This window comes from Sminthopsis crassicaudata, chromosome 3, assembly GCF_048593235.1.
Source record: "Sminthopsis crassicaudata isolate SCR6 chromosome 3, ASM4859323v1, whole genome shotgun sequence".
Lineage (NCBI taxonomy): Eukaryota > Metazoa > Chordata > Mammalia > Dasyuromorphia > Dasyuridae > Sminthopsis > Sminthopsis crassicaudata.
The window spans coordinates 615,669,862-615,695,022 of NC_133619.1; the positions used below are offsets into that span (position 1 = coordinate 615,669,862).

At 43.1% G+C, this 25,161-nt stretch overlaps 1 long non-coding RNA gene across 1 annotated transcript; it reads left to right on the plus strand.

Annotated features, from left to right (window-relative positions):
- Positions 1-13,851: 13,851 nt before the first annotated feature.
- Positions 13,852-19,116, plus strand: LOC141559992 (uncharacterized). Its single transcript, XR_012487606.1, has 3 exons — positions 13,852-13,920; positions 17,239-17,363; positions 18,749-19,116. It is a non-coding gene; the product is annotated as an uncharacterized LOC141559992 (long non-coding RNA).
- The last annotated feature ends 6,045 nt before the right edge of the window (positions 19,117-25,161 follow it).

Genomic DNA, 25,161 nt, shown 5'->3' on the forward strand with positions numbered 1-25,161 from the left:
CTCTCTCTCTGTCTCTCTGTCTCTGTCTCTGTCTCTGTCTCTCTCTTTCTCTCTCTCTGTCTCTTTCTCTGTGTGTCTTTCTCTGTCTCTCTCTCTTTTTCTCTCTTTCTCTCTCTCTGTCTCTCTTTCTTTTTCTCTCTCTCTCTCACATATAAATGTGTATTTGTATTTGTATGCATGTATATCTTGAGATTCTCCCCTCTGTCTCACAACATTATGTGGAGAAAGCTTTGCCTGAATTTTCTTGGTACATGGCCACGCCATCCAAAAGAAAGAAATTGCTTAATAGTGGGATATTAGGTAGGATAACAAGCAGAGATAGACAGATAGATGGGAGAGAAAGAAAAGATGAGGAAAGCATCAAGTGAAACACAGTGCAGTGGTACTGCTGATACCTGGGTCAACTTTTCAGGGGCTGCGATGCATATTGAACAATCAGAGTCAGGATGAGCTGACTCAGGTAGGAATAGCAAGCAATGTGTCATCTTTTACACCATAACCTGAAGTTGAACCAGAGTATAGTTCCTATTGTCACCTTTCAGAACCTGTTGACCCAGGTCCAAGTTAAGATCTCCTCACACAAGGAAAGAGGAAGAGGAAAGGAGTTGGAACAGAAGCAGGATGGACTTAGGTTGGACATAAGCAAGGACTTTCGACTACAAGGATTGTGGCAAGAAACTAGGCAGGGATTAGAGGGAAGGGTGGAGTTTCCTTTCCTGAAGATCTTGAAGAACAAGCTAAATGATCCCATCTGTCTAGAGTTAGGTTGGCTGTTGTGGCGAGGAAGAGGGACAGACTAGGTGACCTTTGAAAGTCCTCCCCAGTCTTGAGAGTCATCTGCTTTGCATATTGCACTTCACAAGAAAGAATGGACCAAGGTTAACTTGGTTCAGAAATGATTTTAATTGAACCAGAAAGTCAATAGCATCATGACGTAATTTGGAGCAAATTCTGTATTTAGGCAATATGGCCAACTTCACAACTCCAAGATGAAGAAGGAAGAGCTAGTTATCAGTTCATCTGAAAATCTAGGGACAAGGGGAAGAGAGTAGATTGCAATCAGCAACGTGACATGTCTATTAAAAAGTCTATGAGCATGTCAGTCTTCAGTATTGTGTAAAGTATACTGAGAGAAGAGTGTCATGGTGGCAACCAAGATGGAGAAAGTTCTTTAACCTAAATTTTTGGTGAGGCAATTGGAGTTAAGTGACATGCCCATGTCAAGAATTTGAGGTCAGATTTTAACTCAGGTCCTCCTGATTCTAGGACTGATGCTCTTTTCACTCTACTACCTAGCCAAAAAAAAAAAAAAAAAAATTGTTCTAGTAGAAGGGCAATGGGACTATTTAACCTGAAGGGAAAACTTGATAATGGATTTCAAGCATCTGAAGGATTGTCATTCAAAAGAGGAAGTGGATTTTTGCTCCTGGATTTCAAAGGTGTAAGTGTCAAGAAGCCAGATTTAGGCTTGATATAATGAAAAATCAGTGCAAAATATACTAGCCTCTTTTCCTCTCTATCTTCATCTGATAACCCTGGCCTTCAAGAACAAATTAGATGACCAAGAGATAAATCAAGCATTTATTAGGCACCAACTATGTGCTATTGCTTCTGCCCAGTGCTGAAGATACAATGACAAAAGCGAAACAGTATCTATCCTTGAGAAGCTTACATTCTAGTCAGAGGAAACAATGTGTATAGCTATATGCAAAGTATAATTGAGGGAAGGCTTTTGAACTTGGGGGTGGGAGGGGATCAAGAAAGACTTTCTGTAGAAGGTAGAATTTGAGACTAGCCTTGAAGGAAATTGGAGATTATATGAGGTAAGGAAGCATGAGGGACAGCCAGGGAAAATACCCAGAGACCAGAGGTGTAGAGAAGTCATGTATGAGGAACAGTAAGAAAGCCAGATCTTAATATCATGGATAAGGATGATGGTGTGGTTACTGATCTAAAATCAGAGATTTTGGAAAATGAAGTCAAATGGGCCTTAAGAAGCATCGTTGACAATAGTGGATAAAATTCCAGCTGAGCAATTTAAAACTCTAAAAAATAATGCTATTAAAGTGCCGCTCTTGATATGTCAACAAATTTGGAAAACACAACAGAGATCCACTGGATTGGGAAAAGATCAATTTATATCCTGATTCTAAAGAAGGAAAATGCCAAGAAATGTTCAAAATATTGAACCAATTGCATCCATTTCACAGATCAGCAAGGTTATGCTTAAGATACAGCAAACTAGACTTCAGCAATATGTGAACTGAGAATTAACAGAAGAGCAGGCTAGTTTTCAAAGAGGCAGAGGAACTAGAGACCAAATTGCCAACATTCACTGTATTATGGAGAGAGTAAGGGAGTTCCATGAAAACTTCTACTGCTTCTTCAAAGATTACACTGAAGTCTTTGGATGTGTGGAACACAACAAAATGTGGCAAATCCTCAAAGAGATGGGAGTACTAGATCATCTTACTCGTCTCCTGAGAAACCTGTATTCGGGTCAAGAAGCAACATTTAGAACCAAATATAGAGCAATTAATTCATTTAAAATTGGGAAAGGGGTATGACAAGGCTCTATATTGTCATCCAATTAACTTATATGCAGAGTATATCATGTGAAATGACAGACTGGATAAATCAAAAGCTGAAATTAAGGTGGCCAGGTGAAATATCAACAATCTCAGGTATATAGATGATATACACACATGATACAGACATACTATACTACTCTGATGTCAAAAAAGTGAAAAGAAATAAAAAAGCTTTTTTGATGAAAGTGAAAGAGTATAAAAGCTGGCTGGAAGCTTAATGTTGTTTTTATGTAAATGCTAGTTTTATTCCACAATTTTTTTCTTTGTACTTTCTTTTTTTAATTTTAATTTTTTATTATAGTTTTTTATTTACAAAACATATGCGTGGGTACTTTTTCAACATTGACCCTTGCAAAACCTTCTGTTCCAACTTTTCTCTCCTTCCCCCAACCCCCTACCCTTGATGGCAGATAATCCAATATATGTTAAAGTATATATTAAATACATGTGTATACATATTTATACAGTTATCTTGCTGCACAAGAAAAATTGGATTTAGAAAGTAAAAACAAAAAAACAAAAACAACCCTGAGAGCGAAAACAAAAATGAAGCTTAATGTTTTTAAAAAACAAAACAAAACATGAAGATCATGGCAACTGGTTCCATCACTTCCTGGCAAATAGAGGAAAGCAGTATCAGATTTTACATTCTTGGATTCAAAGATTACTTCAGTCTGAAGTCATGAAACTGCAGTCATGAAATTCAAAAACAATTATTTCTTAGAAGGAAAGAGATGGTAAATCTCGTCAGAATACTAGAAAGCAGAGGTATCACCTTGCTGACAAAGGTTCATCTACTTAAAGCTATGGTTTTTCCTGTAGCAACATATGACTGTGAGAATTGAATTGATGCTATCAAATTGTGATGTTGGAGATGATTTTAGAGTCGCAAAGGAGATCAAATCAGTCACTACTTAAAAAAATGAATTCAGACTATTCACTGGAAGGTCAAATACTGAAGTTAAAACTTAAATACTTTGGTCACATAATAAGAAGATGAGACACATTAGAAAAGACCCTGATATTGGGAAAGATTGAAGACAAAAAGAGGAGGGGATGGCAAAGAGTGATATGGATAAATAATGTCATGGAAACAATGAACTCGGACAGACTTTAGGAGACAGTGGAGGATAGAAAGATCTGGTGTCCTACCATCCCTGGAGTCAAAAGGAATTGTGCATGACTGAACAAAAACAAAAAGAAAGGCAGTAATGAGTGTGTAAAGGTGAGTAACGTTGAATGAGCATGGAAAAATAAGATGGTTTTAAGTGACAGAGAAGACTATATTTGATAAATAGGGAACTATAGGAAATGATTGAATATACTTTAGGAAAATCACTGGAGTAGCTTTATGGAGAATGGATCAAAGTGGAAAGAGACCAGTTAGAAGAGTGCACATAAATCCACACAAGAAATAATAAGGATGCAGTCTAAGGGCAACTGGAGCCTGTGTGAATAAAAAGAGCTTTATGTGGAGGTAGAAATAACAATATTTTGCAACTGATTGGCTATGGGAGTGAGGAAGAGGAAAAGGAGTCTTGTTCAGCTACTGGTTGGGCTAGTTGCCCCGAATTCCATGCCAACTCTCAGATCCTCCAATTTTTACCTTTTAGTCAAATCATGTTTAATGAAGTGAAAATGTGCCCAGAAATGTGTGATATTTTTAAAAACTCTGTCATCGAGTGCAGATATTTCAGCAACAACATATCAGCTAGCAGAGATTTAAAGACAAGATATTTTATCATACTTTTTATTAAATATGTAGGGAAAGTCCATTTTGGGGTGCCAAATTATGGTTTTTGGAACTGCCCTAGGCCTCTTAGTTAATGAAAACTGAAAATGAAAATCTGTTTTTTTCTTCTTAGAAAATACAATTTACTTCAATTTCTCCTGCTTGTCACCTGAAGAATTTTAAATTTTTATTTTTTATAAACTTGCTGAGGGAAGGCAGTTTTTTATATGTAACACCTCTCACCATTGCTCAGAAGTTCAAGAAAAAATTGGCTATGGGAGTGAGGAAGGAATTTTTATTGCTTTTATTGGTACCTGTTAAGCTTAATTATGAAAACTGGATCATCACTTACCACCTGGGGGACCTTGGTCTCATTAATTACCCTTTCTTAAATGCTGGAAGGTAAGACTAATTGATCTCTGAAATTTCTTCCAGCTTGGGCATTCTCAGTTCTAAGAAAGAAAAAGAGATTGTATACATGTAATAGAGAGAGATGTAGACTAGTAAAGAAGGGCAGAGGTTGAATTTAAGAGAAATTTGTGAAAAATTTCAAAAAGACTCTTCAGGTCCAGATACTTGTCCATAGTCTACTCCCTAGTTCTATGAAAGGAAATTGAAGGAAAGGAGATGGATGAAGGAGGATTAATTAGAAATTTCTGGAGGGCAAGGGCTTTTTGCCTTTTTTTTTTTTTAATTTATTTTTTTATTCCAGAGCTTAATGTCAAAAGGGCTATCAAACCGTGTATATCTTTTGATCCAGTAGGGTCTCTATTGGGCCTGTATCCTGAAGAGAGCATAAAAGAGGAAAAAGGATCCACATGTGCAAAAATGTTTGTGGCAGCCCTTTTTGTAGTGGCAAAAAACTGTGAACTGAGTGGATGCCCATCAGGTGGAGAAAGGCTGAATAAGTTATGGTATATGAATGTTATGGAATGTTATTGTTCTATAAGAAACGACCAGCAGGATGATTTCAGAAAGACTTGGAGAGACTTACATGAACTGATGCTGAGTGAAATGAGCAGGACCAGGAGAACATTGTACACAGCAATAGCAAGATTATATGAAGATCAGCTGTGCTCATCAACAATGAGATGATTCAGGCCAATTCCGATAGATTTGTGATGGAGAAAACCATTCGCATCCAGAGAGAGAATTATGGAAATTGAACGTGGATCACAAGATAGCATTTTTTGGTTGTTGTTTGCTTGCTTTTTTTCCTTTCTCATTTTTTCTCTTTTTAATCTATTTTTTCTTGTGCAGCAAGATAATTATGGAATATATATAGAAGAAGTGCACTGTTTAATCTATATTGGATTACTTGCTGCTAATCAAGAAAGATAAGGAGGTGGGAGGGAGAAAAATTTAGAACACAAGATTTTGCAAGAGTGAATACTGAAAACTCTCTTTGCATATATTTCTTTCTTTCATTCTTTTCTTTTTTTTTTTTTTTTTTTTTTCTGAGGCAATTAGAGTTAAGTGACTTGCCCAGGTCACACACCCAGGAAGTTTTAAGTGTCTGAGACCAGATTTGAAGTCAGATCCTCCTGACTTTAGGGCTGATGCTCTATTCACTGCACCATCTAGCTGCCCCTCTTTACATACATTTCAAAAACAAAAAGCTATTATTTTTTAAAATTCCAGAGCTATTACTTAAAAAAAAAAAAATACAGTAGGTAGAATGAAGAAGCTGTGCAGTTATTAGAGCACCTACTTTGGATGTAGAAGGACCTGAGTTCAAATCCAGTCTCAGACACTTACTAGCCATGTGACCCTGGGCAAGTCATTACACCCTGTTTACCTCAGTTTCCTCAATTGTAAAATAAACTGAAGAAGGAAATAGATAATCCCAAAGGGAGTCAAGATTGGGGTATGACTGAAACAATTAAAAAACAGTTTAGAAAAGTAACTGGCCTAGAGTAGGCTAAAACAAATGTTTATTAATTGAATGATGGATGGAGGGGGAAGTGGAAGGATTAAAAAGTAGATTAAGGAGGATTAAAGAGGAAGAATCTGGAAGGAAAAGGTATTTGGCCAAAAAAAATCAAGATAAGGAAGAGAAGAGAATTAGAAGGTTAAACAAACTCAGAATGGATCGGTGAATGGAGCAAATTGGTGAAACAAATAAAAATCTGGTGCAAGAAGAAAAGGAGGGTGTGTATAGCTATAGAGCTGAGATTAAGGAAAGGAAGTTAAGTAAGGATCTTCACATGACTAAAAGGTGTAATCGGCTATAACGTCAGGCACTATGGAAGCTGGATGACTCAGTGAATAGAGCACTAGGTTTGGAATCAGGAAGACTCATCTCGCTTAGTTAAAGTCCGGTCTCAGACATGTACTAGCTTCGTGTCCCTGGGCAAGTGACTTCACCCTGTTTGCCTAATATTCTCATCTGTAAACGGAGTTGAGGGAAAAGGCAAACACTCCAGTATCTTTGTTAAGAAAACTCCAAATGGGGTCAGGAAGGGTTGGAGATGATTGAAAATAACTAAACAACAACAATCTCATTAGAGCTGGGAGGGACAGAATTACAGAATCCTAGAAGGTGAGAGTTGGAAGGGACACCAGTGGCTAACAGACCTGAAGTGATTGAATAATAACAATTTAGGGTTGAGACACAAGCAGTTAAAAAAAAAAAAAAATCCCAACCAGCAGGGAGAGGAGGAAGAATTGTGTAATGGCTTTACCTCGAGCTTGCCATGTTTGTGTTTCTGCCATGGCCCAGTGAGTGTTATCTATGGGCCAAGTGTAGGCTGATCTTCCTCCTGCTGGTGAAGGTGAAAGGTCCGGAAGGACACTTCTCCTTATATCAGGTCGTTGGGGACAAAGAAGTATTCATAAGGAAAGTGGAATCAAAGTTTCAGTGGGAGTGGGGGCAGGGGAGGGATGTGAGGTGGAAGAGTAGAGGGTTTGTCAGGGGAAGTGTTTACACAGAGAAGAAAGGGCAGAAAAAGGACCAGCTGAACCAGGGACTCTCACACCATTTGGAGGTTTTGTCTGAAGAGGAAGGAACTGGATGCTCTGAGGAGGAGAAGGAAGCTACTTATTCTCCCAAGAATATCATGGAATCACAAAAGCTATTGAGAGAGGACATCCAGGGGGTCAATAGAAGGAGAGATGAGTAGAGTAGTTGGTGATGTCGTGCTCAGTGGGGGAACTGAGGCAATATTCTGTTGACATGCTAACAATAACAGAAAAGACTCTTGTCTTCCCTGGGCATGTTCCCAAGACATAACAGGGAACTTCTCAGGCCTTATCAAAACAAATGACAACCACCCAATTATGGGGATTTATGTGGGTAGAAATGATACTGCCAGACGGAAACTATAAACGGATGAATATGAAGTCTTGGGCAAGAAATTGAAGACACATGGACACATGGATAACCTCAGTGTTAGCCACTGAAGCAAAAGACGTCAAAGAGAAAGAACAAAATGTTAATGTCTGAAAATAGACTTCTGGATCATGGTTTACAATATAGCCTCTGCAGGTTTCTCCCCAGAACTGGAGTTTACCTAAAAATGGCTTGTCAAGTTTAGATTCAGCTAAGTAGTATGGTGGCTAGAATATTGGATTTGGAATCAGAAAGCCCTGAATTCAAATTATGCCTCAGGCACTTACCAGCAAAGTGAATTTAGACAAATCTTTTAATCTCTCAGAGTCATAGCATTTACCTCATAAGGTGGTGGTGAGGATAACACGTGGAAAGCATTTTGTAAACCTAAAAATGATATAGAAAAGTTAACCACTATTAGTATTAAATGAGATCACAGATATCATCTATTATCAGGATCACATAATAAATAAGTACACGAGATAATAAACATAAGGGCAGCTAGGTGGTATATTGGATAGAGCTCTGGGTCTGGAGTCAAGAAGAACTGAGTTCAAATCTAACCTCCGATACTCACTAGCTGTATGACCTTGGGCAAGCCACTCAACTCTGTTTGCCTCAGTTTCTTCATCTGTAAAAATGAGCTAATGAAAAAAATGGCAAACTACCCAAGTATATTTGCCAAGAAAATCTCAAATGGGGGATGACGAGTTGAGCGAAACTGAAAATAACAACAAATTAGATGTAAAGAGCTTTAAAAAGTAGCTTAAATATAACTAAAAAAGCTAAATAAATGGTGGTGGTGGTGGTGGTGGTGTAGTGTTTTCTCTTTCTCCTTTTTTTATTAAAGCTTTTTATTTTTCAAAACAGTGGACAATTCTTCATTAGCCCTTGCAAAATTCTGTATTCCAATTTCCCCCCTTTTCCCCCTGCCCTCCCCTAGATGACAAGTATGTTAAATATGGTAGAAATATATGTTAAATCCAATGTAGGTAATCCAACATATGTATATATATTTATACAATTATCATGCTGTACAAAAAAAGAAGCAAAGTAAAATACAAGCAAAAACAACAGAGAGAGTGAAAATGCTATGCTGTAGTCTACACTCAGTTCCCATAGTCCTCTCGGGGAAGATGGCTCTCTTTGTCACTGAACAATTGGAACTGGTTTGAATCATCCAATTGTTGAAGAGAGCCACGTCCATCAGACTTGATCATCATATAAGATGATATAGTATTTTCCAGGTGTCTTGCAAATATAATAAGAAAGACTTTAAGATGAAAAAGAATGGGAGAGGAAAATCATTTCTGTATATCTCCCAAAATAGATTTTAGAGGGTAGCAACAGTGAAGAAAGAATAATAGATGAAATTCTCTGATGTTTACAAGAGATAAAACTCAAGAAAGGAGTCAATTGTAACATTTTTTGACCTCCAACGTCTATACACAAATTTCCAAAGTTTAGTCAAGAGAAACTAGACATCCTAATGCCAGGAGGGAAATTGTTCTTCCCAGGCATTACTGCCATGTGGTAGGATGAAATTCACGACTGGAATATTGTTCTGGATGAGTTTAGTTTATTTAAAAGAAGCAGGCTGGGTAGGGGCAGCACTGTATAACAAAGAGGAATTCTAAAGAGCCTTATGGGAAGAAAAAAGAGAATTGAAGAAGAAATAGGATCTTTGTCTCAGTTAGATGAGGTGATAGTTAACTGATAACAGAGAAAGCAAAGATGCTGAAGATTGATTTTACTTATTTTTTTTTCCTGAGCTTACTAGAAACAAAAGAACAGATAGTTAACCAAGATAAAGAGACACGATAAATTCAGCAGCCAACCGTGGTGCAAAAGAACTAACTGCATCCCTGAGTCCTTGATAGAACTGGCAGGTGTGATTGCTAAATCTCTCTCGGAGATATTTGAAAGATATCATGAGAAGATGAAACCACAAGGTTAAAGAAGTGCAAAAGTTGTCCCTATTTTTTAAAAAAGGAAGAGATCAAACTCTACAAACCATGGCCCAGTGCCTTGATTTTGATTTCTGGGGAAATTCTAGAAGGGTTAATCAAGGGATAATGGGTAAACACCTGGAAAGGGAATCAGTGAAGCGTAGTTCCATGAAGAAGAGGTCAAGTCAGACTTGCCTCACTTATCTCTCGTTTTTGACAGAGAGGGTTGTTTAACTTGTAAGTGAGTGGGAATGTTATAGATGTTTTAGCTAGCTTTTTAGCAAGGATTTGAATAAAGAAGCCCATACTATTTTTGTGGAGGAGATAGTGAGGGGAACCTAGATGAAAATCCAGTTAGATGGCTTAAGAGCTGGCTGGATAACCAGTCCATCTCAAAGAATAGTTATCAATGATTCAATGTCACTTTGTCTGGAGGATTCCTTTGTCCCCATGCTATTTAATGTTTTGTTTTTGTTTTCTGAGGCAAATGGGGTTAAGTGACTTGCCCAGAGTCACACAGCTAGGAAGTGTTCAGTGTTTAAGGTCAAATTTGAATTCAGGTCCTCTTGACTTCAGGACTGGTGCTCTATCCACTGCGCCACCTAGCTGTTCCTATTTATTTATTTATTTATATATTTATATATTCATTTATTTATTTAAATCAATGACTTGGATAGAGGCAAAGATGGAGGGCACATCAAATTTATAAATAATGTAAAGCTGAGAGGGATTATTAAAACAGTGATTGATTGAATCAGAGTCCCAAAAGATCTTGCCCAGCAAGAACATTGGGCTGAATCAAATAAGATGAAATTCAACTTCATAAGGACCAGTTGGGGAAGTATGATTAGACCAAAAAAATTTGTTTGACAAAGATCTGTACCTTTTAGTGGACCAAAAGCTCGATGTGAGTCAGCAATGGGATGAGGTGACAATTTGTTGGATTTCATTAAGAAAGCTTATTCTAAGAATATTCTGCCACCAATCTAGAGTATTGTGTTCAATTCGGCATAAGCATGGAGGACAGCCAAAGAAGATTCCAGTAGCTGAGAAACAGAGAGTATTGTTCATAGAACAGCCAAGGGATCAGTGTCACTTGGTTAAAAAATACATGTCCATTAGGTGTAGGAGGACCGGAAAGGTAGAAGGGGGATAGATTCAAAGTCCTTCAAGAGCTTTGAACATCAAACACAATACTTTGTACTTGCTCCTAGAGACAATCACTGGAATCTATTGAGTTAGAAGGGGTTCGTGAGTAGACATGCTCTTTAGAAAAATCATTTTAGCAGCAATTGGAGGATGTATTGGGGGGGGCGCTATCAGATCTGAATTGCATCGGGTAGCCACTGGAGTCCCTTCCAACTCTCATATTCTATGGTTCTATAATCCTGCCCTACCCAGCTCTAATGAGATTGTTGTCTTTTAGTCGTTCTCAGTCTTGTCCAACTCTTTGTGACCCCATTTGGGCTTTTCTTGGCACAGCTCCTGGAGTGGTTTGCCATTTCCTTCATTTTACAGAAGAGGAAAATCGAGGCGAATAAGCTTCAGTGACTTGTCCAGTGTTACATAGCACTGAAGTATCTGAGGCTGGATTTAAACTCAGTCCTTTTTGAGTTCAAGTTCAAGGTTTTAGCCTTTGTGCCACCTGGCTGTCCAGGTGAGATTAGGGATTAGAGTTAGACCTCATTACATTGTCGTTGGTTTGGAAATCTGATTTTTGGATTCAGGTATCCGTGCAAACCACGAGGGGGCAGCAGAGTCCTAGTAGTATTCTACAAGCAAAGGGTTAGTTGCAGCCATATTTGGAAGTTAAACTTAGATCACATTCTCCATATCTATCCCTTTTAGTCACCTTTTCAACCATAGTTATCCCTTTTTTCCAGCTCTTTGGGGCCCATTGGCCCATGCTCTCTGTGCCTTGCCTCCTGGTCTGGATCTTTCTTTGATATTATTTGACCAGTGCATTACCAGTGATATAATGTGAAGACTAGGATTTAAATCTCCAACACACCTTGTATTGTGGCTTTGAATGGGTCCCTTGCCTTCTTTGGGTTTTAACTTATTCTCCATATAAAGAGAGGATTTACTTAGATACTCCAAGGTTCCCATCCTGGACGTAGTAGAGCTACAGGGATGATGGTGCAATGAGGAGGAGGAGCACTGGGTTGGGAGTTGAGAGCACTGGTTCCACATCTGCTTGGCTATTTCCTCCTTTGTGCTTCAGCATTCACTCTGCAAAGTGAATATGGACTAGCTGATTTTGGAAGTCCTTTCATGTCCTAAATCTAGAATAGCTAGGTGATAATATTCCCAGATAAAAATCCTATTTTATTTACTAAGTCCTACTTATTTGTAGGAGCAGCATGGGAAAAGTTCTAAAAGTGGGAATCTGGAAGGACAATTGGGGAAGGTCTTGAGGGACTGGGAGCAGGGCAGGGATATCGTTCTGAATCTATCAACAGGTGACTTTGATTCCTGCCCAGGACCACCTTGGATAGGGCTGGTGAAGGAGGCTGGGAACCCAGTGCCTGGCACAGAGCAGGAGCTTAATAAATGATTGACTGACGGGAAGGTATGGGAAACCATGGTGTTCTAGGAGGCCACAGTCGCTGCTGTCTCCTATTTCCTACCACACCCAACTAAGGTTCATAAAATGTGTAGGACTCTGGCCTGACTCTGAACTCTTCTAGCTCTGGTGGCTGAAGAAAGACATTTGTTGTAAAGTCTTGTTAGGGGGCCATGTGAGCTGGAATAAGGAGCTTTGAGTTCTTCACTGTCCTATCAACTCTCCCCCGCTCCTGTTTCCCTTGTCTCTCTGACTCCCTGTTCTAAACTCAGCTTTTCAGTGTTTTTTGGACCAGGTCATAGTTACCCAGGATCTTTGAGCTGGAAAGAATATTTGAATAGAGGATGTTAGGGCTAGGAGGACTCTTAAAACACAAGATATCGGAGCTGGGAGGACCCTTAGAACCCCAATGTCAGAGCTGGAGGGTCCTTAGAACCCAGGAGGTCAGAGCTGGGAGGGCCCTTAGAACCCAGGAGATCAGAGCTGGGAGGGCCCTTAGAACCCAGGAGGTTAGAGCTGGGAGGGCCCTTAGAACCCAGGAGGTCAGAGCTGGGAGGACCCTTAGAACCCAGGAGGTCAGAGCTGGGAGGGCCCTTAGAACCCAGGAGGTCAGAGCTGGGAGGGCCCTTAGAACCCGGGAGGTCAGAGCTGGGAGGGCCCTTAGAACCCAGGAGGTCAGAGCTGGGAGGATTCTTAGAACCCAGGAGGTCAGAGCTGGGAGGGCCCTTAGAACACAAAATGTCAGGGGAAGGTCCTTCATCCTTCTAATCCAAGCCTCTCATTTTAATCAGAGGAAGCTGAAGCCTGGAGAAGGGCAATCACTTGCCAAGAGCTTTCGACCATTTGCTGGCCAGGCGGGGACCGAAAGCAGATTTCAGCTTCCCCCTCCAGACTCCTTCCACTTCAGCTCCTGGCTTCCTCATGCCCCTGCCTCCTTGCCAACAAGCAGGGTGGGGAGCCAGGCAGGCTGACAGCCCTACCCCTGATCCTATTATCAGCCTCCGGGGGTGTGACAGTGTGTAACCAAGGGCTCTGACTCTCTTGTCTCCCTCCCCTCCCCCCCTCCAAAGCTTTTCCCGAATGTTCCCAGACTCTAGGCTGCACTTCATACAGGGAGAGATTGGGCTTCGAGTCCCCTCCCGACCTAGGAGTCCCAGCTGGGAGAGAGAGGGCCCTTAAAAGCTCCTCCAGCCAGGTTTCCCTCAAAGCACCATCTGAAGCAGCTCCCTCCTCTCCTCAGGTGTGGCTCCTGGTGATGTTTTAATGAAGGAAGGGAAAAGCACAAGTGAGAGGAAAGGGAAAACAAGCTGAGGGTCACCACCACCCAAAGGGGAGGCAGCAAACGGGGGCTTCCCACCAGCCTGGAGCCCCTGGCAGGTGGGGCCTGATTGACTTACAGGCCTAGGAGGAGACTTGGCATGGGGGCTGGAAGGGGCTTCCTAAGCTCTCTGAGCACCTGAACAGTGGCTCTCAGTGTCCTCACTCAGCCCTTTCTTCCAGGACCAGCCCCTATTCCTGACACTGCATTTGGAGCTGACAAGGACCAATTAGGGCCTGCATAAAGTGCGGGCCCACTTTATTAGACTGACACAGAAGCCCTGAGCAGGGCCGGGAAGGGTGGATTCCAGAATGTCCTGGGACTTAAAAGAGGATTTGAATAGGAGGGAGGGCATAACAACCATGGGGAACAGCGTGGCAAAAGCATGAATGTCCCCCGAGCACAGAGGTCCTGCCTGACTCGGTTCAGCAAGGTGGTTCTGGGAAGAGGCTGGGGGATTGGGGGGGGAGGGATTTGACACTTAACAAAATGAAAAGTCAGAGAAGGCGGAGGTGGGGGGTGGAAGGGGGGGCTTCCTACCGTCTCACCAGGCTTTCAACCAAGCCTGGGTTTGAATCTCTGCTCTGCCATCTACTTATTGGGGCCCCTTTAGATCCTCCCGGGCACTCGGTTCCCTCCTCTAAAGGGAGGATGAGGGGGTGGGACTGGATGGGCCCTGAGTTCTGTGCTAGCTCTGAAACATGGGCTCCCATGGGCCAGGCGCCTCCGGAGCTTCCCAGGTCTTCATTCGAGGGTCAGCGCCGCTGTTGACGCGGCCGATGGGCTACTGTCTGCAGGTTGACATTGAACTGGCACGGGTACAGGACAAACCTGCCGCTTCCGGGGCCTCAGCTGAGGCCTGGCTGGGAAGCCCAGTGCTGGCGTTGTTCCCATTCCCTGCCCTTGTTAATTGTCTCCCTGGCACTGCCCTCTGTGGATATGTGTGAATCTCTCTCTGTTTCTCTCTGTCTCTGTCTCTCCCTCCCTCTCTCTCTCCTCCCTTTCCCTCTCCCTCTCTCTCCCTCCTCCCCTCCTTTCCCTCTCTCTCTCCCCTTTGCCTTTCCCTGCCTCTCCCTCCTCTTCTCTTTCCCTCTCTCACCCCCCTTTCCTTCTCCCTCTCCCCCTTGCCTCTCCCTGCCTCTCTCTCCTCCCTCTCTTTCCCTCCTCTTCTCTTTCCCTCTCTCACCCCCCTTTCCTTCTCCCTCTCCCCCTTGCCTCTCCCTGCCTCTCTCTCCTCCCTCTCTTTCCCTCCTCTTCTCTTTCCCTCTCTCACCCCCCTTTCCCTCTCCCTCTCCCCCTCCCCCTTGTCTCTCCCTCCCATCTCCTCCAGTTTCCCTCCCGGCACCACCTCATACCCAGACACATCCTCTCACCAGTTCCTTAGATGCCAGCCTGCTTGTCCTGGGAATGTTGGTTTGGTGAAAGCAGGCTGACTCCCTGGAGGTGGGGGATGGGCGGGTTTGGGCGGCGTAGAGAGACTGAGATTGGGCAGGGGATGGGGAAGCTTCCATGGGGCTTCCTCTGAGGATGGTCGCTCCTGCATGAGCAGACCCTGCCTGGGTATTTTTGTCCTCCTAGGGCATGCAGGCAAGGAGGGAGATGGGAATTTACTCTCATTAATGCTCCTCTGCAACATTAATCAGCTCATCGTAATTATGTTTAACACTCAGCCCTAATTGTTTACTTGTGAAATAATCCAGTCTACCAAGTCTCTTACTTAACCTGAGCGCCAGAGCCCTGGAGGCTAAGCTGGCCTGGCACTCCTAGCCCAGGGCATTAAAGCACCAGGAATTCCCCCTGCCCAGGAAAGGGATGATGGTAAACAGGTGAGAGTCTGGGAATAAATGAGGGGAGTCACTCTGGTGGAGGCTTTGACAGAGTAGCTGGGACATCTGTTAACAGGAAGCTTTCCTGACCTGGAGGGGAGAGCCAGCTCCGAGCTATGCCACTGAGTCGTGGACAGCTCACTTCTCCTCCTAGGCCCTCGCTTCCCCATTTATCCAATGAGCCATGTGGGCTGAAGGATCCCCAAAGCCTCTCATCTATCTGAATCTTTCCTCCTGGTCCCCCCAAAACAGTCACAGTCAGCAAGCAAAGTGGCTTTTCTGAGGCCTTGGCCCCCAGGGCTGGCTGCAGGCCCAGGGGCACTAGTCAGGGCCCGGCCCTTCCTTGTGAAAATGGATGGCTATCAGGACAGAGGCTAGCCTGCCATTTGGGAGAGGAGAGCTGGAGTTAAGCCTGGAGAAGGTTAAGACCCGGGAGGCAGAATTCCATATATGGGCCTTCCCACTTCCTGCCCAAGATCACTTTCCAACCCTGGAAAGCTTTGTTTTCTCTCTGAGTCCTCGTACTTAAGGACTGGAAGCCAGGATAGTGAATTAGGCTTCCTTGGTCCACTCCAGTGGGACCCAGGAGGTCAGAGCTGGGAGGGCCCTTAGAACCCAGGAGGTCAGAGTTGGGAGGGCCCTTAGAACCCGGGAGGTCAGAGCTGGGAGGGCCCTTAGAACCCAGGAGGTCAGAGCTGGGAGGGCCCTTAGAACCCAAGATGTCAGAGCTGGGAAGGTCCTTAGAACCTAGGATGTCAGAGCTGGGAGGGCCCTTAGAACCCAGGAGGTCAGAGCTGGGAGGGCCCTTAGAACCTAGGATGTCAGAGCTGGGAGGGCCCTTAGAACCCAGGAGGTCAGAGTTGGGAGGGCCCTTAGAACCCAAGATGTCAGGGCTGGGAGGACCCTTAGAACCCAGGAGGTCAGAGCTGGGAGGGCCCTTAGAACCCAGGAGGTCAGAGCTGGGAGGGCCCTTAGAACCTAGGATGTCAGAGCTGGGAGGGCCCTTAGAACCCAGGAGGTCAGAGTTGGGAGGGCCCTTAGAACCCAGGAGGTCAGAGCTGGGAGGGCCCTTAGAACCCAGGAGGTCAGAGTTGGGAGGGCCCTTAGAACCCAGGAGGTCAGAGCTGGGAAGATTCTTAGAACAGAGGGTGTCAGAACTAGGAAGAGCCTTAGAACATGGAATGCCAGCTGGGAAAGCCCTTAGAACATAGGATGTCAGATGGGAAGGTCCTTAGAGATCATCTAGCCCCATCCCCATACTGATGAAGAAACCGGGGTCCAGTGAGACTTGTCCAAGATTCCATACATAGTCAATGGCCCATGGAAATCATTTACCCCTAAAGCCTGAGAACCTCTCACTTGCTAGGAAGGAGAAAGGGGATGGAAGAAGGGTCATCCATGACTCCCTCACTCCAGACCTCACTATCTCTTGAGCAGAATGGAAACTCCCCAGAAACCGGTCCCACGCCCTGAGGTCCGGGGGCCTGCAGGATTTGAGATTCCCCCTCTGTCCCAGGAGGCAGGGGACCCGGTCCTGGCCCAGGCCACTGACAGCAGCCTCTTCCTTTCCTGGCTGAGAAGTTGTTTTCACATTCCTGAGGCCTGTGTCACCCTCACCACCACTGCTGGCCAACGGCCTTCACTTCCTTCCTGCTCTCTCTTTGCTGGGAGGGTTAGGGAGCCTGACCATGCTCATCTCTCTCTTCCCCTCCCCCATGCTAGGGCTTGACTCCCAATGTGGCCCAGAGGGAAGTGGGGGACACTGAAGATTTCCTGGTCCTTCTCCCTTGGGATGGCCTAAGAGTCTAAAGGACTTGCTCCTGGTTTATAAGTGGTCCCCATTATTTCCAAGGCTGAGCAGGCTGATCCAGACCAGGAGTACCCAACTCATCCCATGTTCTCCAACAGTCTGTGCCTCTTTGCAGGGTCTTGCCCAGGCTTGGACCCATAAGAAGTTCTCTGCTGACCTTTGTTGGATTGAAATGAAGAGCAGACCACAGGGCAGGATTGTCCTTGGCTCCCACTACCCTACTGATCTTTCTCCTGGGAGGTAGGTCATTGATAAAGAGGAGGCTCCATTTAAAGCAAAATATTTAGAGTGGTACTTTTTGTGGAAGCAAAGAAGTAGAAACAAAGCAGATTCCTGTCAACTGAGGAATGACTAAACAAGATATGGTACAGGAAGGTAAAAGAATATTATTGGGGCATAGAGGCAGCTGAGCCTGGAGTCAGGAAGCCCTGATTTCAAATCCAATCTCCGATACTTACTAGCTGAATGACCCCAAGCATTGGCTCAGTTTCTATTATAAAATAGAAATAATGATAGCTCTTCTATCATTATAGGATCAGATGACATAATATAAAGTTCTTAGCATAGTGCCTGGTGCATAGTAGGTACTTAATAAGTGCTTATTTCCTTTGTTCTTAGTAGGTACTAAGACAGTAGAATTGATAGAGACAATAATTATCTAATTTAGCATGGTTCAGTATGATTGATCTGATCCTACAAGGAGATGTTATGGGCCAGAACTTGAAACAAGGTACTTAGTGGAATTGAGGAGACTGTGCTTAAATCTTAGCATTGATTTAATCCTACAACAAATAATGGTTTCCTAGTGATGTAATGATTGGTTATCCTCAGTGCACAGCAATATAAGCAAGAAGCTCTCAGGGCCAGACCCACAAGCCCACTCTCGGAGGCGGAGTCAGATTCATTCCAACTTCCACCTTTGTGCTGGCTGGAGACATTGGGAGGACAAGAGGCTAAAGTTGGCAGAGACAAAGGACTAGCAGCAAGAGCTCTCGGAACCAAGGAGAGAGAGATAGGCCTCTATGAAAGCTAACTGGGCCCCAGGAAAGATTCAAGACTTGGAAAGAGAAAATAAAGGATTTGGACTTTAACTCCTGGCTGCATTTGAGGTGATTATTACACTGAACTGAAACCTGCTCCCAGAGAACTTTATATTTTAGAAAAGAACATTACACATCTGATTGTGAATTCTTTCAGTCATGGCCAACTCTTTATAGCCCCTTTGGGGGTTTTCTTGACAAGGATATCAGAGTGGTTGGCCATTTTCTTCTCTAGCTCATTTTCCAGATAAGGAAGCTGAGGCAAATAGGGTGAATTACTTATAGCTAGTAATTTTCTGAGACCAGATTTAAACTCTGGTTTTTCTGAGTTCTGACACTCTATCCTGAGCCACACCTACATAGCAATATAAAGCTTATTCCCTCCCTCCCTATTGTCATAAGCAATGACAAAAGTGGACTTTTGTCTGGGATCTTTGGAGTGAGAAGGAAAAAGAAATGCTGTGGACCCCTGGGTGGGAGGAGGAAGAGTAGTAAAAACTTGGTCATTCTATCTACCTTCCTCCCCACCCAGACATTGTGAGGCCTTGAATATGTGCTGTTTCTGACCCTCTCTTCTCAACTCAGATGAAGAAGTGCTGGAGACAGAGAAGAATGATCGGAAGTCTTCCTCAACAACCAGAATCAGCAACAGCAGGAGGAGCCAGCCCTGAGGGGCAAATTGATTGACCCAGCCCAACAATAACTATATTGATTCCAGCAGCTGAGAGATCAGATCCTGCAATCAAGAATTATGCCACAAGTGAACTTATTCCACAAGAAGCAAGTCTCCATATTCACCAAGACATTTATAGCAGCACTTTTTGTAATAGCAGAGCTGGGCACAAAGTAGATACTATTGACTGGAGAATGGCTAAGCAAATTATTGTACACAAATGGGATAAAATATTCTTATATTGTAAGAAATAATGAATATGATTAATAAAGAAAAGCATAGAAAGACTTATAAGGCCTTTAATAGATTGAAGTAAGCAGAGCCAAGAAAACTGCACACACACTGACTACCACAATGTCAATAGAAAGAACAACTTTAAAGCAAGTGAAAGTGAATGTTGAAAAATTATGAAGAAGTAGCATGGCCCTAAAAAAGAGCTAAAAGAAGAAATCTCAACTCCTTTGTTGAGATGAAAGCAGATGTTGCATATATTTTCCATATTTTTCTCAATGGATTGATCAGTTTTGCTGATTTTTTTTCTCTTTCTCCTTTTTGTCCCCCTAAAAAATTCTTTGATATATAGAATCTCTCTTATAGGTGGAGAAAAGGGATCAATGGTGGAAGAAATTTAAGAGATATTTTTAAAAATCAAAAAAATTATTTTAAAAAATATGATTCTATTCTCCCCAGGAACTAAATAGATGAATAGAAAGGAGAGCACATTCAACCTAGTTATGCCTTGTCAGTAAATTTTCCTTTGTAAAAAGAAAAAAGAAACCAAAAACAAAGGAGTGAAGGATATAGAGAAGCATGGCGAGACACACAGTGATAGATGCAGAGTGACATAAGCAGAACCAGGAAAACAATATACACAGTGACTACTAAGATGTATATAGAAAGAATAACAAAACAAAGGCAATTGGATCCTTCTCATGGAGAAAGGACCCCTAGGGTAGCTCCCTGAAGGGAAAAAAGAATGGATCTCACCAGCTGCATAGAGGGGGATTGGGTGTTCAGTAGATAATGTTTCCATTTGATCCTTATATTGAAGGAAAGGACTAGAATGGATTGGAAAGAGTCCTGGATTCAAAGTCAGATCTAAGTTTGAGTTTCAATTCTGCCATTAATTTAGCATATAACTCTGACAAGTCAAATTTTCTATAAGTCTCAATTTCCCTACCTGTATCATGATGGGTTTGGGTTAGATGACCTCTAACTCTACCATAGTGGATTCCTTGAGTCAGGAAGATCTGAGTTCAAATTTGACCAAACATTTATTAATGGTAGAAAAGTCATTTAGTTACTATCTGCCTTACTTTCCTCAACTATAAAATGGGGATGATAATAGTACTCATCTCACAGGGTTATTTCGAGGATCAAATGAGACAATATCTTTAAGCTCTATATCATGGTATCTGGCATATAGTAGGCATTTAATAAATATCTATTTCATCCCCCTTCCTCTCTCCCTTCCTTCATTCCTCTCTTTTTTCCCTCCCTTCCGTCCTTCCTTGATTCCTCCCTTCCTATTTTCCTTCCTCTCTCCCTTCCTTTTTTCCTTCCTTCCTTCCTTCCTTCCTTCCTTCCTTCTTTCCTTCCTCCCTCTCTTGCTTCCTCCCTCCTTTCCTCTCTCTTTTCCTTTCTTCTTTCCTTCCTCCCTTCCTTCTTTCCTCTCTTCTTTTTTTCTCCCATCTTTTCTTGCTTTCTTCCTCTCTCCCTTCCTTTTTTCCTTCCTTCCTTCCTTCCTTCCTTCCTTCCTTCCTTCCTTCCTTCCTTCCTTCCTTCCTTCCTTCCTTCCTTCTTCCTTCCTTCCTTCCTTCCTTCCTTTCTTCCTTCCTTCCTCCCTCCCTCCCTCCCTCTCTTGCTTCCTCCCTCCTTTCCTTCCTCTTTTCCTTTCTTCTTTCCTTCCTCCCTTCCTTCTTTCCTCTCTTCTTTTTTCTTCCCATCTTTTCTTGCTTTCTCCCTTCCTTCCTCCCTCCCTCCCTCTCTTCCTTCCTCCCTCCCTCCCTCCCTCTCTTGCTTCCTCCCTCCTTTCCTTCCTCTTTTCCTTTCTTCTTTCCTTCCTCCCTTCCTTCTTTCCTCTCTTCTTTTTTTCTCCCATCTTTTCTTGCTTTCTCCCTTCCTTCCTTCCTTCCTTCCTTCCTTCCTTCCTTCCTTCCTTCCTTCCTTCCTTCCTTCCTTCCTTCCTTCCTTCCTTCCTTCCTTCCTTCTTTCCTTCCTTCCTTCCTTCCTTCTTTCCTTCTTTCCTTCCTTCCTTCTTTCCTTCCTTCCTTCCTTCCTTCCTTCCTTCCTTCCTTCCTTCCTTCCTTCCTTCCTTCCTTCCTTCCCTCCTTCCTTCCCTCCTTCCTTCCCTTCCTTCCTTCCTTCCTTCCTTCCTTCCTTCCTTCCTTCCTTCCTTCCTTCCTTCCTTCCTTCCTTCCTTCCTTCCTCCTTCTATCTAAAGTCCTCTCATATTTTACATCTGCTTCCCAAGGCCCTTTCCAGCTATCACATTTTGGAAACTGAGGTTCAGAGGCTCCCTCACAGTGATGGTAAGATACATAGATGGTTCCTTGCATATTAGCATTTTGGCAAGGAACAGAGGCAGGTTTTGATCCAGGGCCCTGGGACTGCAGCTCCAGAGTTCTTGTCACAAGTCGTGCTGTTTCAGTGTTCTATGACCCCTTCTCACTTGGACATTCTGTGACTCTGTCCCTGTAGTTGGCCCTGGGAGCAGGAGGAGCCCACTGCCTCTGTGGAGTATAGCAACCAGGGATAATATGAGGTCTTTTGGACTGACTATGGAACTGTTGGGCGAGGGCTCATGGAACCTGCCCCAGTCCTTCCACAAAATCATGGAAGAGATTTTCAAGATTGTTTAGTCTAGGTGGTCCTTCCACTGAGATCCTTGGAAAAGAAGGAATTTCCCATGGGTTCACAAATACTAAGTAGCAGAGATAGTGTTCCAACCCAGACACCGGTCTCTCAATACAAGGTTCTTTCTGCTACAGTGTTTCAGTCCTGCCTTCCTCACATTGGAGTGATCCAGGACACCAAGTCTACTTGTGCCCTCCCAAAGTGGAAGGTATGGTATCCCATTCCAGGAACCAGCATAGGAGGGGATTTTGAGGGGTACTCCAGCCCAGGAACCAGGAGAGGAGGGGGCTTTGGGAAGTATCCGAGCTCAGGAACCAAAATAGAAGGGGTTTTTTAAGAAAGTTGTTTCACTCAGTCACAACTTCCAGCCCCCTGACTTTGGGCAGGTCATTATTTAAACCTCATAAATGCTTGACTTGACCCATCCCTTGGCTTGTCAGAGCTGGAGGGTGGGCACTTATGGCACCAGGGAGGGGAATTAGGGAGTCAGACTAGTAAGAGACAGGGAGCAGGGAGGAAACCAGGAAACCATAGTAAAAACTGAGCAGAGCAGGTCCTGGCAGGTCACCTGTCTTTCCTCCTCCCTGACCTGAGTTTCCCTGAGACATTTACCTTCTTTCACTCTAACCCAGAGCTTTCTGGGTAAATCCAGACTGGGTGGTCAATCCTGGCATCAGTGGCCTTGGGAACCTGGGTTGAAATTCCAGCTGTGCTGTTGTTAGCTGTGTGATCAGGAGCCTTTCCAGGACCCCAGGATCTTCCCTATATCATTAGGGGACCCTAAGGTCCTTTCCTGCCATCCTCTGCTCAGTGACTTGGAGGCTAGGAAGCTCCCATCCACTGTGGCTTTTTCTCCTTGCTCTTCCTCAGGGTATCCATGCTTTCCCTGTGTCCTGGGCAACGCGACAAGGAGAGCTTCTCAGGGAAAATGGTTAATGATGGGAGCTTGTCCCAACCTGGATAGACAGGCTTAGCTGCCCCAGTCACTCTAATCTTTCTCCTTGGAGGCAGCTTAGCTCTTGGCATCACCTGAGTGGGCGGAATTCCCCAGAACCACCTAGACAGCCCAGTCCCCAACCCCTGATTCCCGAATCCTTGGGCCTCCCCCCTCCCTGCATTGTGGGTGGGGTAAGGGCCCTGCTTTGGTGCTTGGGGAAGGGGGTGTGTTCTGGGTGGTGGTTAGGGGACAGGTTCTATTCCAGGTTTGACATTAGGATAAACTTCTAAACAATTAGAGGTTTCCCAAAGTAGTTGCCCCAGGAGGCACTAAGTTCCTTATTAATGGAGGAGGGGGTCTCTGTAAGTCAGGGCTGTCAGCTAGCTGATATAATAATAATAATAATAATAATAATAATAATAATAATAATAATAATAATAACAACAACAACAACACTTATTTAGCCCTTACTATGTGTCAGACATTGTACAAAGCGCTTTAAAATTGTTATTTCATTTGAATTCTCACAATAATCGTGAGAGCTACGTGCTGTTATTATCCCACTTTACAGATGAGCCAACTGAAGCAGGCACAGGTTAAGTGACTTGCCCAGGATCACAGAGAACCAGCGTCCCAAAGAAAGCCTAACTCTAAATCCTGACTCATATACTTCCTGACTATTCAGCCCTAAGTAAATGAAAGGTGCTACACAGACTGCTGCAGAAATGGGAATGATTGTTATTATTAGAGGTGCTATGGAAATGATGCTTGCTCTAGGACATGTCAAATGCTCTCTGAGGCATTTGTACCCCTAAAATTCTGAGATTTTACAATGCAGGTCTGCTCTGCTTTTGTCTCATTAGTTGTACCAATAAGGATCGAAAACGCTTGTTGATTAGTTGATTGTTAGGTCCTACTAATCATAACCCCTTTCGACTACCCTCCAGTCCATACCTGTGGGTTGCATAGTACCTGGTCGGGTGGCGCTTTTCCTTTTTTGGAGCTCCATGACCACAGACCTGTTGGATGTTCCCTACTTCAATTCATTGAATTATCTCTCTAAGAATAAAGTGCTATGAACTTTCAGCTAATACTTTTGCTATTATTATACTTTTTGACAGGAGAGGGGGTTGTTTCTGAAGAGAGACCAAAGGAAGTGGGAATGGTGACAGAAAGAAGGCTTCTTGAAAGAAAGAATTCTGGGAAGATGACAGAGGTCAGGAAACTTTCCACTCTCCAAATTTTCTCCACACAAAGAAAGACAGAACATTGCCTCAGAGCAGCAGAAATAAACACGGGGTAAAGTGTTTGTTCTCCAAGGACAATTTGAGAAAAACTCAGGAAAATCCTGACCTGCAGGGGTAGAGATTTGTGAAGTGCAGTGAGCACTTAGTGAAGTGCAAAGACTTTCAAACAACAAGCCCCAGGGTCAGCTGGATAGTAATCTTAGAACTTTCATTTAGCAGAAAGTGTGGGGAGCTTGTAAGTGAGTTGGAAAAGACAGGAGGACCTTCCACTGTCAAGAGATGCTAAGTATACCTATTTTGGGAAAGAACTAGCACAGAATTGGTGAGTACAAGAGTGAGGGACAGGGACCCTGTGGCTGAGTGCACTTGCAGGAGAGCAGAATCTCTGGTTTTACTTATGGTGCAGAGAGGACAACTGTAGTTTGTAACTACCTGAGAGACAGCAGGAAGCAAGATATTTGCAGGACAGTGTGACTGCTCGTGCCTTAGGAGTGAAGAGGAGATCCTAAGGTTGGGCTCAGTGACAGACCTCAGAGAATAATAGTAAGAAGGCCCTGAGATTTGGAGCATCATTCCCCCCACTTTGGAACTAAACTTGTTTACACTAATAACTGCTAAAAATAAATAAACAAATGAATGAATGAATGAGTAAATAAAAATAAGGAAGCAAAGAAGAAAGAATCCAACCATAGATAGTTAATATGGGAAGAGAAAAGATCTGGATTCATATTCAGATAATGACGATGATAAAGTAAAAAAAAGCCAGGTTTTTTAGATTTATTTTTAAAATTTTATTTTTAATACATATTGTTTTATGAATTATGTTGGGAGAGAAAAATCAGAGCAAAAGGGAAAAACCATGAGAGAGGTTAAAAAAAAAATAAGTGAATGTAGCATGTGTTGTTTACATTTCAGTTTCCTTAGTTCTTTTCCTGGTTGCAGATGGCATCTTCTGTCCAAAGTCTATTAGGAGTGCTTTGGATCACTGAACTATTGTGAAGAACCAAGCTTTCATAGTGGATCATCACAAAATCTTGCTGTTATTGTGTACAAAGTATTCCTTGTTCTGCTTATTTCGCTCGGCATCAGCTCATGTAAATCTTTCCAGGCCCTTCTAAAATCAGCTTGTTCATCATTTTTTATAAAACAATATTCCATTACCTTTATGTAACACAACTTGCTCAGTCATTCCCCAATTGATAGGCAACCACTCCTTTTTCCAATTCTTCACTAACACAAAAAGAGTTGCTACAAACATTTTTGCACATGTGGGTCCTTTTCCCTC